This window comes from Tursiops truncatus, chromosome 10 (assembly GCF_011762595.2).
Source record: "Tursiops truncatus isolate mTurTru1 chromosome 10, mTurTru1.mat.Y, whole genome shotgun sequence".
Classification (NCBI taxonomy): domain Eukaryota; kingdom Metazoa; phylum Chordata; class Mammalia; order Artiodactyla; family Delphinidae; genus Tursiops; species Tursiops truncatus.
The window spans coordinates 50,632,108-50,644,555 of record NC_047043.1 but is presented as its reverse complement, the minus strand read 5'-3'; the positions used below and the strand labels follow the sequence as shown (position 1 = coordinate 50,644,555).

The 12,448-nt window shown below is 43.5% G+C and overlaps 1 protein-coding gene across 5 annotated transcripts in view; it reads left to right on the top strand.

Annotated features, from left to right (window-relative positions):
- Window positions 1-12,448, top strand: part of OSBPL10 (oxysterol binding protein like 10) — a 376,374-nt gene that overhangs the window by 13,489 nt on the left and 350,437 nt on the right. The window contains exon 2 of one of the 5 annotated variants that reach the window (XM_073810942.1): window positions 2,405-2,478. The exons of the other annotated variants lie outside the window; for them this stretch is intronic. The gene's annotated coding sequence lies outside the window, so the exon portion shown is untranslated. The remainder of the gene's footprint in view (window positions 1-2,404; window positions 2,479-12,448) is intronic. 5 annotated transcript variants of the gene reach the window in all.

The following is a 12,448-nucleotide window of genomic DNA, read 5'->3' as shown; positions in this document are numbered from 1 at the left end:
TTTGTAAACAGTCACTTTCCTTCCAAGTGTCACATCAGTGATTCTGAGAAGCCTAGATTCAAACAGATCCAGGAGGGGCCCAGGACAGGATTCAGTAGACAGGATTGTCTAAAGATAGTTGAAACTTAACAAGACGTTCTTGTTGTTTTGTTTTTTAAAACAGGGACCAAGTGGTTCCATGACAGTGTGGATTGAGTTTACAGGAAGCTTGGAGGCCTTCCAGGTGGGACATTCCCGAGGTAGCATTAAGGGGTCTGAAATAAAGGAGGAAGCCTTTGACAGTGTCAGGGGGATGTAGAGAGCCTTAAGTGTGTCTGTTTGGAAGAGGAACTTAATAGACTTTGCTGCTTTACCTAGGGTCTTAGGGTCTCTCTCCCCTACGTCTGCAACCATTCCTGGTGGTCTTGGCTCCTCTCCATGCAGTAATGAGGAAGTTGGAAAGTTGATCACATTTAGCTGAATCAAAAGGAACCCCACCCAGTCCTTTGGGACAGGCTATCCATTTAGAAACCGTCTTGGGACTTACCCGGTGGTGCAGTGGTTAAGAATCCGCCTGCCAGTGCGGGGGACATGTGTTCGATCCCTGGTCCAGGAAGATCCGACATGCTGCAGAGCAAGTAAGCCCGTGTGCCACAACTACTGAGCCCATGTGCCACAACTACTGAAGCCCGTGCACCTAGAGCCTGTGCTCCGCAACAAGGGAAGCCACCACAAATAGAAGCATGTACACCGTGAAAAAGAGTAGCCCCTGCTCTCTGCAACAAGAGAAAACCTGTGTGCAGTAATGAAGACCCAACACAGCCAATAAATAAATAAATAAATAAAATTAATTTTTAAAAAATTAAAAAAAAAAGAAAGAAACCGTCTTGCACAGCCTTTGGTCTCTTTTTGTTGCCCTTCTCTGACTTGAGTCTTTGTTCTTGGTTTTTCCTTTTTGATGTCTTTTCTCCCTACTTTCCCCCAGGTTTTAATTCCCCCATGCTCCCCAGGATCCACCTCTGTGGACATTTCCTGAGCTGTACCTTCCTCTATTCCCATAGGGTCCAGATCCTTCACCTCCATTGCCAGTTAAACTTCAGGAAATTTTGTAAAATATGGAACAGATCAGTGATGAATATCCTAATATAAAAGAGCTCTTATAACTTAGAGAGAAAACTGAATATCTTAGCAGAAAAATGAGCACAAGACAGGAAAAGAGAATTTGTACCAGCAGAAACACAAAGGACCAATAAACATGTAGAAACCTTCAGGATCAGAGGTAATATTTAGAGGAGGGAAAGAACAGGTAACCTTTAAAAAATTTATATCTTCTAAATGTTCTATAATAGATATGTATTACTTCTGTAACAAAAGAACAGCAATAAAATATGTTCAAACCATCCGGGATTCAAGTCCTGCTTGGTTCATCTTGGTTGAGGAGTTCGTAAAGAATGGAACAGGCTTTATGTATTCCCCATTCAAAAAAAACATTTACTGGGAATTCCTTGACGGTCCAGTGGTTAGAACTCTGCACCCTCACTGCCGAGGGCTTGGGTTCAGGTGAGATTTCTGAGCAGGCCTCTGATGCTTTAGATTCTACTTTGTGGGGCAGCTGCCTTAAGAGAGAGCTGATAAGGACTCAGTGCTGATGGTTTCCTTGTCAGCTGATTCCTGGAAGAGAAACCGGTCTTTGGGTGTATTTCCAGAGGCAGTACCGTGATTCTTGGGAGTCACAGAGAGAGCTGGACAGAGACAGAATGGGCCTCACAGGAAGGAGGATCTTAGCACGGAGGTCTCAGAGCAGAGCCTCGATGACTGTTTGTAAGAGAACCTGCTAGACGGGCCCATCCTTGGTGGACCAGACACCTTAACGGCTGCTTTTGTACTATTTACATTCTATGACTCTATTTGTCCATGTAACTGCCCCTAATGGCACCAGCAGGACCAAACTAGAAGACAAAGCTGAGTTTATAGCTCGCCATACACTACCTGCACAAAGGCGGGGGAAGGCAAGTTGGAAAGGGATTAGAGTAAGGATTTCGGTTTGTGACCTTGACCAGGACTGGATGAGGAAGCAACTATGCAGGACTGGCGAGGAATTTGAGGGATTCAAAGAATCTTAAGGTGCAAAGTATCTGTTGATGGTTTCCACTGAAGCATGATGTATCTTTCAGGAAGTTCCTGTTCTGAACAATCTAGCCTTTTGTCTCGGTGTAATCTTCTGGAATAGTAGTCATGCTAACGAGGACAGTGGAATTCTAAAGTTAAATCAACACAGCCTCTAAAGGGTGTGGGGGGCAGTTGGCCTCAGTCCTCAGGGCCCAAGCTGCATGTGGGGGGAGATGGTTTGCATTCTCATATTTAAAGTTGAATCTAAGAGAAGAGTGCTCTTTTTTGTACATTTTTACTCACCTTGCTTTCCCAGGTCGACTGCTTTACTGGGGAAGAGGACACATTAACTGCCGATCAGTTCACCTGCGTTTAGATTTCTTATCCCAGGTGAGCCCTTGTACAAATCAGCCCCGTGGTGTTCCGTGTCCCAAGCTCTTTATGTAATTCATTCAGTCAATGCTAGTAGTATTTACCATGAGGCAGGCTCTTTGTTATCATTTCACATTCATCATTCATTTATTTATTCAATAATTTTTCAATGAGCACCTATATAGTGTCAAGCAGAGTGCCAGGTGCCAAATGCACAATTGTGACCAAGACACAGCTGCTGTTCTCAGGTGGTTTATCCTCTAGGAATCTCATCTTCAAAGTAGTCCCAAGGGATACTGTGTCAACGTCCTTTATGGAGGAGGGGACAGGGATGCAGAGTGCTCACGTGATTTGCCCTGTCTTCCTGATTGCACATGGTGAGTTTGCAGGAATCCTGGTTAATCTGACTCTTACGACCCTGTCCTTAACCTCTGGTGTTGGTCTGTTTACCCCTGGCGTGGTCCCTCTGTGATGTTAAGGCCCAAAGATCCTGAGCTGTAGAGCTGAGACCCTGGACTTCTACTTGGCCGCCTTCCTGGTCTTCACGTGGCTCTAAACCCCTTGCTTCCTTGGCAGCCTCCAGCCCAATGCAGGATTAAATGGGGAACAAACTGGTCAGTCTGGTGCTAAAAATAGTCAGCAGCCACCTCTTCCGGTGAGATATTTCAGATCAGTATCACTCCTCACTTCCTCCAGAGGGAATGCAATGCTCTGCTATTGTACCCTTGAAACATACCCAGGTTGATTCAGCAACCAAGAAATGGAGTTGAAACTAGAAATGGGGAATTCCCTGGCGGTCCAGAGGTCAGGACTCTGCGCTTCCACTGCCGAGGGCCTGGGTCCAATCCCTGGGAAACCAAGATCCCACAAGCTGCATGACATGGCAAAAAAAAAACAACCCACAAAAACAAACAAAAAACCTAGATATGACTCAGGGCTACAATTCAAGTTTTATGACATCCCACTGCGTGGTTTTTGAAAGATCACTATGGTGCTCGTCAAGACTGGGGAATAGGGGCTTCCCTGGTGGCACAGTGTATAAGAATCCGCATGCCAATACAGGGGACACGGGTTCGAGCCCTGGTCCGGGAAGATCCCACGTGCTGCGGAGAAACTAAGCCCGTTTGCCACAACTACTGAGCCTGTGCTCTAGGGCCCGCGAGCCACAACTACTGAAGCCTGCTCACCTAGAGCCCGTGCTCCGCAACAAGAGAAGCCACCTCAGTGAGAAGCCTGCGCACCGCAATGAAGAGTAGCCTCCCCTCGCCGCAACTAGAGAAAGCCCGCGCAACAGCAATGAACACCCAATGCTGCCAAAAATAAATAAATTAATTAATAATAAAAAAAAAAACAGGTAGTCAGAACATCGAAGGATTACTGTTAATTAAAGAAAACCAGGCATCTCAAGTTAATGAATTTAGCCCTTTTCTATGTATGGGCAGATGCAAGAGTCTGAGATCACTGAAATCATTCTTTTGATATGCACCTTAACTATCTAGGACCAGTGTCCTGCTTTTCTCCATCCTGAATCCCCTCAGGGTGAACGGTGGGGGGGGGGGAGGGTGACATCAGTGGCTGAGGGCTTGGCAGCCCTTTGACTCCATCCTGAGTTCCCTCAGGGCTCACTGTGGGAGGGCAGTGGTGGCTGTAGTGGCTGATGACTGCGACATCCTTCACAACTGGAAGTAAAAGGCGTCAGTAAGTGGTAACGCCAGGCCATGGCCACATGAGCACCAAGTGCAGGTCCTGCTGGAACCCCACACCCCAGCCTTTCTCTCCCTTTTTCAGTTCTGCATCCTGGGGCAAGTTTCCGTATCTGCACTCAAGAGTTTTTGTCTGGCCCAACCTGAAAGGACTTTCTAAATCCTAAAGACAATCTATATCATTCAAACACCAGCTATTGTGATTGAAAACAACTGGAATCCTAAAGGACAATTAGAACCAGATAAAAACAGAGATTGGGTCAGAGAGCCTTGTGAGAAAGTAGTACTTAGCCACAGTGAGCACTGTTACATGCCTAGCCAAGATCCTTAACATTAAAGGGTCTAATTCGTCCAAGTTCTTCTTTCATTTTTGTCTTTTGAGAAAAGTGTCACTGAAAAGCAGCATTTTTTTTTACATCTTTATTGAAGTATAATTGCTTTACAATGGTGTGTTAGTTTCTGCTTTATAACAAAGTGAATCAGTTATACATATACATATGTTCCCATATCTCTTCTCCCTTGCGTCTCCCTCCCTCCCACCCTCCCTATCCCACCCCTCTAGGTGATCACAAAGCACTGAGCTGATCTCCCTGTGCTATGCGGCTGCATAGATACCAAACGTATCTATTTTACGTTTGGTAGTGTATATATGTCCATGCCACTCTCTCACTTTGTCACAGCTTCCCCTTCCACCTCCCCATATCCTCAAGTCCATTCTCTATTAGGTCTGTGTCTTTATTCCTATCTTACCCCTAAGTTCTTCATGACGTTTTTTTTTCTTAAATTCCATATATATGTGTTAGCGTACGGTATTTGTTTTTCTCTTCCTGACTGACTTCACTCTGTTTGACAGACTCTAGGTCTATCCACCTCATTACAGATAGCTCAATTTCGTTTCTTTTTATGGCTGAGTAATATTCCATTGTATATATGTGCCACATCTTCTTTTTTTTTTTTTTTTTTGCGGTACACGGGCCTCTCACTGTTGTGGCTTCTCCCGTAGCGCAGCACAGGCTCCGGACGCGCAGGCTCAGCGGCCATGGCTCACGGGCACAGCCGCTCCACGGCATGTGGGATCTTCCCGGACCAGGGCACGAACCTGTGTCCCCTGCATTGGCAGGAGGACTCTCAACCACTGCGCCACCAGGGAAGCCCCGCCACATCTTCTTTATCCATTCATCTGATGATGGACACTTAGGTTGTTTCCATCTCCAGGCTATTGTAAATAGAGCTGCAATGAACATTTTGGTACATGACTCTTTTGAATTATGGTTTTCTCAGGGTATATGCCCAGTAGTGGGATTGCTGGGTCATATGGTAGTTCTATTTGTAGTTTTTTAAGGAACCTCCATACTGTTCTCCATAGTGGCTGTACCAATTCACATTCCCACCAGCAGTGCAAGAGGGTTCCCTTTTCTCCACACCCTCTCCAACCTTTATTGTTTCTAGATTTTTTGATGATGGCCATTCTGACTGGTGTGAGATGATACCTCATTGTAGTTTTGATTTGCATTTCTCTAATGATTAATGATGTTGAGCATTCTTTCATGTGTTTGTTGGCAGTCTATATATCTTCTTTGGAGAAATGTCTATTTAGGTCTTCTGCCCATTTTGAGATTGGGTTGTTTGTTTTTTTGTTATTGAGCTGCATGAGCTGCTTATAAATTTTGGAGACTAATCCTTTGTCAGTTGCTTCATTTGCAAATATTTTCTCCCATTCTGAGGGTTGTCTTTTGGTCTTGTTTATGGTTTCCTTTGCTGTGCAAAAGCTTTGAAGTTTCATTAGGTCCCATTTGTTTATTTTTGTTTTTATTTCCATTTCTCTAGGAGGTGGGTCAAAAAGGATCTTGCTGTGATTTATGTCATAGAGTGTTCTGTCTATGTTTTCCTCTAAGAGTTTGATAGTTTCTGCCCTTACATTTAGGTCTTTAGTCAATTTTGAGCTTATTTTTGTGTATGGTGTTAGGGAGTGATCTAATCTCATACTTTTACATGCACCTGTCCAGTTTCCCAGCACCACTTATTGAAGAGGCTGTCCTTTCTCCACTGTACATTCCTGCCTCCTTTATCAAACATAAGGTGACCATATGTGCATGGGTTTATCTTTGGGCTTTCCATCCTGTTCCATTGATCTATCTTTCTGTTTTTGTGCCAGTACCATACTGTCTTGATTATTGTAGCTTTGTAGTATAATCTGAAGTCAGGGAGCCTGATTCTTCCAACTCCGTTTTTTGTTCTCAAGATTGCTTTGGCTATTCTGGGTCTTTTGTGTTTCCATACAAATTGTGAAAAAATTTTTCTAGTTCTGTGAAAAATGCCAGTGGTAGTTTGATAGGGGTTGCATTGAATCTGTAGATTGCTTTGGGTAGTAGAGTCATTTTCATAATGTTGATTCTTCCAATCCAAGAACATGGTATATCTCTCCATCTATTTGTATCATCTTTAATTTCTTTCATCAGTGTCTTATAATTTTCTGCATACAGGTCTTTTGTCTCCTTAGGTAGGTTTATTCCTAGATATTTTATTCTTTTTGTTGCAATGGTAAATGGGAGTGTTTTCTTGATTTCACTTTCAGATTGTTCATCATTAGTGTATAGGAATGCCAGAGATTTCTGTGCATTAATTTTGTATCCTGCTACTTTACCAAATTCATTGATTAGCTCTAGTAGCTTTCTGGTAGCATCTTTAGGATCCTCTATGTATAGTATCATGTCATCTGCAAACAGTGACAGCTTTACTTCTTCTTTTCCGATTTGCATTCCTTTTATTTCCTTTTCTTCTCTGATTGCTGTGGCTAAAACTTCCAAAACTATGTTGAATAAGAGTGGTGAGAGTGGGCAACCTTGTCTTGTTCCTGATCTTAGTGGAAATGCTTTCAGTTTTGCACCATTGAGGACGATGTTGGCTGTGGGTTTGTCATATGTGGCCTTTATTATGTTGAGGAAAGTTCCCTCTATGCCTACTTTCTGGAAGGTTTTTATCATAAATGGGTGTTGAATTTTGTCAAAAGTTTTCTGTGCATCTATTGAGATGATCATATGGTTTTTCTCCTTCAATTTGTTAATATGGTGTATCACGTTGATTGATTTGCGTATATTGAAGAATCCTTGCATTCCTGGAATAAACCCCACTTGATCGTGGTGTATGATCCTTTGAATGTGCTGTTGGATTCTGTTTGCTAGTATTTTGTTGAGGATTTTTGCATCTATGTTCATCAGTGATATTGGCCTGTAGTTTTCTTTCTTTGTGACATCCTTGTCTGGTTTTGGTATCAGGGTGATGGTGGACTTGTAGAATGAGTTTGGGAGTGTTCCTCCCTCTGCTATATTTTGGAAGAGTTTGAGAAGGATAGGTGTTAGCTCTTCTCTAAATGTTTGATAGAATTCGCCTGTGAAGCCATCTGGTCCTGGCTTTTGTTTGTTGGAAGATTTTTAATCACAGTTTCAATTTCAGTGCTTGTGATTGGTCTGTTCATATTTTCTATTTCTTCCTGATTCAGTCTTGGCAGGTTGTCCATTTCTAAGAATTTGTGCATTTCTTCCAGGTTGTCCATTTTATTGGCATAGCGTTGCTTGTAGTAATCTCTCATGATATTTTGTATTTCTGCAGTGTCGGTTGTTACTTCTCCTTTTTCATTTCTAATTCTATAGATTTGAGTCTTCTCCCTTTTTTTCTTCATGAGTCTGGCTAATGGTTTATCTATTTTGTTTATCTTCTCAAAGAAGCAGCTTTTAGTTTTATTGATCTTTGCTATCGTTTCCTTCATTTCTTTTTCATTTATTTCTGATCTGATTTTTATGATTTCTTTCCTTCGCTAACTTTGGGGTTTTTTTGTTCTTCTTTCTCTAATTGCTTTAGGTGCAAGGTTAGGTTGTTTATTCAAGATGTTTCCTGTTTCTTAAGGTAGGATTGTATTGCTATAAACTTCCCTCTTAGAACTGCTATTGCTGCATCCCATAGATTTTGGGTCGTCGTGTCTCCATTGTCATTTGTTTCTAGGTGTTTTTTAAATTTCCTCTTTGATTTCTTCAGTGATCACTTCGTTATTAAGTAGTGTATTGTTTAGCTTCCATGTGTTTGTATTTTTTACAGATCTTTTCCTGTAATTGATATCTAGTCTCATAGTGTTGTGGTCGGAAAAGATACTTGATACAATTTCAATTTTCTTAAATTTACCAAGGCTTTATTTGTGACCCATGGTATGATCTATCCTGGAGAATGTTCCATGGGCACTTGAGAAAAATGTGTACTCTGTTGTTCTTGGGTGGAATGTCCTATAAATATCAATTAAGTTCATCTTGTTTAATGTATCATTTAAAGCTTGTGTTTCCTTATTTATTTTCATTTTGGATGATCTGTCCATTGGTGAAAGTGGGGTGTTAAAGTCCCCTACTATGAATGTGTTACTGTCGTTTTCCCCTTTTATGGCTGTTAGTATTTGCCTTATGTATTGAGGTGCTCCTATGTTGGGTGCATAAATATTTACAATTGTTATATCCTCTTCTTGGATCGATCCCTTGATCATTATGTAGTGTCCTTCTTTGTCTCTTCTAATAGTCTTTATTTTAAAGTCTATTTTGTCTGATATGAGAATTGCTACTCCAGCTTTCTTTTGGTTTCTATTTGCATGGAATATCTTTTTCCATCCCCTTACTTTCAGTCTGTATGTGTCTCTAGGTCTCAAGTGGGTTTCTTGTAGATAGCATATATATGGGTCTTGTTTTTGTATCCATTCAGCCAATCTGTGTCTTCTGGTGGGAGCATTTAGTCCATTTACAGTTAAGGTAATTATCGATATGTATGCTCCTATTCCCATTTTCTTAATTGTTTTGGTTCGTTATTGTAGTTCTTTTCTTTCTCTTGTGTTTCTTGCCTAGAGAAGTTGCTTTAGCATTTGTTGTAAAGCTGGTTTGGTGGTGCTGAACTCTCTCAGCTTTTGCTTGTCTGTAAAGCTTTTAATTTCTGTATCAAATCTGAATGAGATCCTTGCTGGGTACAGTAATCTTGGTTGCAGGTTTTTCTCCTTCATCAGTTTAAATATGTCCTGCCAGTTCCTTCTGGCTTGCAGAGTTTCTGCTGAAAGATCAGCTGTTAACCTTATGGGGATTCCCTTGTGTGTTATTTGTTGTTTTTCCCTTGCTGCTTTTGATATGTTTTCTTTGTATTTAATTTTTGACAGTTTGATTAATATGTGTCTTGGCGTATTTCTCCTTGGATTTATCCTGTATGGGACTCTCTGTGCTTCCTGGACTTGATTAACTATTTCCTTTCCCATATTAGGGAAGTTTTCAACTATAATCTCTTCAAATATTTTCTCAGTCCCTTTCTTTTTCTCTTCTTCTTCTGGAACCCCTATAATTCAAATGTTGGTGTGTTTAATGTTGTCCCAGAGGTCTCTGAGACTGTCCTCAGTTCTTTTCATTCTTTTTTCTTTATTCTGCTCTGCAGTAGTTATTTCCACTATTTTATATTCCAGGTCACTTATCCGTTCTTCTGCCTCAGTTATTCTGCTGTTGATCCCATCTAGAGTATTTTTAATTTCGTTTATTGTGTTGTTCATCATTGCTTGTTACATCTTTAGTTCTTCCAGGTCCTTGTTAAATGTTTCTTGCATTTTGTCTATTCTATTTCCAAGATTTTGGATCATCCTTACTATCATTATTCTGAATTCTTTTTCAGGTAGACTGCCTATTTCCTCTTCATTTCTTAGGTCTGGTGGGTTTTTATCTTGCTCCTTCATCTGCTATGTGTTTTTCTGTCTTCTCATTTTGCTTATGTTACTGTGTTTGGGGTCTCCTTTTTGTAGGCTGCAGGTTCATAGTTCCCCTTGTTTTTGGTGTCTGTCCCCAGTGGCTAAAGTGGGTTCAGTGGGTTGTGTAGGCTTCCTGGTGGAGGGTACTAGTGCCTGTGTTCTGGTGGATGAGGCTGGATCTTGTCTTTCTGGTGGGCAGGTCCACGTCTGGTGGTGTGTTTTGGGGTGTCTGTGGACTTATTATGATTTTAGGCAGCATCTCTGCTAATGGGTGGGTCTGTGTTCCTGTCTTGATAGTTGTTTGACATAGGGTGTCCAGCACTGTAGCTTGCTGGTCGTTGAGTGAAGCTGGGTGCTGGTGTTGAGATGGAGATCTCTGGGAGATTTTTGCTGTTTGATATTATGTGGAGCTGGGAGGTCTCTTGTGGACCAGTGTCCTGAAGTTGGCTCTCCCACCTCAGAGACACAGCACTGACTCCTGGCTACAGCACCAAGAGCCTTTCATCCACACGGCTCAGAATAAAAGGGAGAAAAAGTAGAAAAGAACAAAAGAAAGGAAGAAAGGAAGAAAGAAAGAAAGAAAAAGAAAGAAAGGAGGGAGGGAGGGAGGAAGGATGGAAAGAAAGAAGATAAAATAAAATGAAACAAGGTAAGATAATATAAAATAAAGTTATTAAAATAAAAAATAATTATTAAGAAGAAAATTTTTTTAAGAAAAAACAACGGACGGATAGAACCCTAGGACAAATGGTGGGAGCAAAGCTACACAGACAAAATCTCACACAGAAGCATACACATACACACTCACAAAAAGAGGAATAGGGGAAAAAATCATAAATCTTGCTCTCAAAGTCCACCTCCTCAATTTGGGATGATTCGTTGTCTATTCATGCATTCCACAGATGCAGGGTACATCAAGTTGATTGTGGAGCTTTAATCCGCTGCTTCTGAGGCTGCTGGCAGAGATTTCCCTTTCTCTTCTCTGTTCTCACAGCTCCCGGGGCTCAGCTTTGGATTTGGCCCCGCCTCTGCGTGTAGGTCCCTGGAGGGCGTTCAAACAGTAAGGACAGGGTTAAAGTAGCAGCTGATTAGGGGGATCTGGCTCACTCAGGCCGTGGGGAGGGAGGGGTACGGAGTGCGGGGCGAGCCTGCAGAGGCAGAGGCCGGCGTGACGTTGCACCAGCCTGAGGGGCGCCGTGCGTTCTCCCGGGGAAGTTGTCTCTGGATCCCGGGACCCTGGCAGTGGCGGGCTGCACAGGCTCCCCGGAAGGGCGGTGTGGATAGTGACCTGTGCTCGCACACAGGCTTCTTGGTGGCGGCCGCAGCAGCCTTAGCGTCTCATGCCCGTCTCTGGGGTCCGCGCTTTTAGCCGCGACTCGCGCCCGTCTCTGGAGCTCCATAAAGCAGCGCTCTTAATCCCCTCTCTTCGCGCACCAGGAAACAAAGAGGGAAGAAAAAGTCTCTTGCTTCTTCGGCAGGTCCAGACCTTTCCCCGGACTCCCTTCCGGCTAGCCGTGGTGCACTCGCCCCTGCAGGCTGTATTCACGCCGCCAACCCCAGTCCTCTCCCTGCGCTCTGACCAAGCCCGAGCCTCAGCTCCCTGCCCCGCCCGCCCTCGGCGGGTGAGCAGACAAGCCTCTAGGGCTGGTGAGTGCCGGTCGGCACCGATCCTCTGTGCGGGAATCTCTCCTCTTTGCCCTCCGCACCCCTGTTGCTGTGCTCTCCTCCGCGGCTCCGAAGCTTTCCCCCTCTGCCACCTGCAGCCTCCGCCCGCGAAGGGGCTTCCTAGTGTGTGGAAACCTTTCCTCCTTCACAGCTCCCACTGTAAAGCAGCATTTAACAAAAGTTCTGAACTATTAGTAAGGGTCGTCTCCGTGAAACCCTTCATGTTGTTTGCAAACAGGGAACCTGAGACCCAGGTAGACTAAGTTGGTCTGACGAAGGCCACACAGCAGGTTCGTGTCAGGCTGGGTCAAGAATCACACCTCCCAGTGCGGCCAGCATTGCCTCCCTCCATGTTTCTGATTCGGGGTGTTGGGAGCACCCCAGGTTTCTGCCCTAGTTTCCCTTAGATGATACATTTCCTCCAGTGTCACTCCTGCTCTCGCCCCCTTTTCCTCCCCCAGCTCTGGTCTCCAAATCGACGCCCAGCCTGGGACATAGTAGGCACACACAGACCATTGATTCTCCTGCCCCAAAGTAGCCATCTCCCTCTCCCTGAGTTGGCTAAGTTGCTCTCCAAGTTGCTAAATCCAGCAGCTTGTATAGGAACTGCCCCCTCCCGTTGGCCTGGAGGCGAAACTTGACAATTGAATGGAGAATGCATTCGTTAAAGGGTTTTAGGTTGTAAGGACCTCAGGTTCCCCCGCCCTCCCGGCAAGGACTTCACCTAAGCTAGTGATAGATAAGTAACTTTAATTTTACCACGGATCATTTAAAAAGCATTTCTTCATCCCATCACTCATTTATGATTTCACTTACGTAACAAATATTTATCGCACTCCTACTCTGTGCCAGGCCACGCTCCTGAAAA